Source organism: Pteropus vampyrus, unplaced genomic scaffold (genome assembly GCF_000151845.1).
Source record: "Pteropus vampyrus isolate Shadow unplaced genomic scaffold, Pvam_2.0 Scaffold63, whole genome shotgun sequence".
Classification (NCBI taxonomy): Eukaryota; Metazoa; Chordata; class Mammalia; order Chiroptera; family Pteropodidae; genus Pteropus; species Pteropus vampyrus.
In genome coordinates this window covers 6,446,521-6,447,886 of record NW_011888844.1, presented here as the reverse complement: position 1 = coordinate 6,447,886, position 1,366 = coordinate 6,446,521, and the positions used below count along the sequence as shown (strand labels likewise).

Genomic DNA, 1,366 nt, shown 5'->3' with positions numbered 1-1,366 from the left:
GGAGGAGGTGACTGCTTCCTAAATGCAAAGAACGTTGTGAAACTTCAAGAAATATGAAATATCAATAAAACATAACATCAACAAAAAGCATAATAAATTTCCAGTAATTCATCCCAAAGAAATGAAGAACTGTGACTTGCCTGATAAAAAAATTCAACATATTTATTTTAAGGAAGCTCAGTGAGCTACAAGAAAACACAGAGGCAAAATTAAATAAAATGATGAAAAGAATACACAAACAAATGAGAAATTTAACAGACATATATAAATTATAAAAAGCAAAAAACAGGCTTTACTGTTAAAATGTACAATTGAAACTTATCGGATTTCGTTAACCAAAGTTACCATAAAAAAATAAAAAAATAAATAAAAAACCCAGAAATGCTGGAGCTAAATAATGCAATGAATAAAATTTTTAAAATGCAGTAGAGAGCATCAATAGTAGTCTTGATCAAGCAAATTAAAGAATCTGTAAACTTGAAGAAAAATCATTTGAAATATTCAGAGGAGAAAAGAATTTAAAAAAATAAGAAGAGTAAAGAAAGATTGTTTGAATTATTGAATAATATCTAAATAAACAACTTACACAGTATGAGAGTCTCAGGAGAAGAGAAAGTAAGAGGAGCAGAAGGCTTAGTTAAACAAATAATGGCTGAGATCTTCCCAAATCTAGTAAGATAATTAAACATTCAAGTACATGAAACTCGTAAGTCTCCAACAAGTACAACCCAAAAAGAATTATCCAAGACATTTTATTATTATTTATTTTTTTATTTTTATTTTTTTGATGCCTATAGCACCTGGTCTCCCTAGGTGGTCTCCCATCCAAGTACTAACCAGGCCCAACCCTGCTTAGCTTCCGAGATCATTTGGGATTGAGATTGTTCAGGGTGGCATGGCCGTAGGTTCCAAGAAGTTTTAATAAAACTGTCAAAATCAAATGCAAAGAGAGAATTTTTAAAAAATTAAGAAAACAAAATCTTAAATACAAGGAAACTCCTATGAGACTATCAGTGAATTTCTTGGAAGAAACACTGCAGGCCAAAAAAGAGAGGAATGATATATTCAAAGTGCTGAAAGAAAGTCAACAAACAAAGCAACAACAGAAAACCTCTGAATGACATATACAATATCTAGTATACCTGTCCTTCAGAAATAAAGAAGAAATAAAACTTTCCTTGACAAATATTGAGGAATTTAATGACCACTAGACACACCTTAAAAGAAATAATAAAAGAAAAATTTCAAGTTGAAATAAAAAGATGCTATTTAGTAAGATGGAAGCATATAAAAACATACAGCATGTTGGTAAAAATGAGTATATAAAATAATTCAAAATATTCTAATATTGTGATATGATTATATA

At 29.4% G+C, this 1,366-nt stretch overlaps 1 pseudogene; it reads right to left on the bottom strand.

The window, feature by feature from the left end:
* Positions 1–788: 788 nt before the first annotated feature.
* On the bottom strand, positions 789–907 carry LOC111740459 (annotated as a pseudogene).
* Positions 908–1,366: the final 459 nt, after the last annotated feature.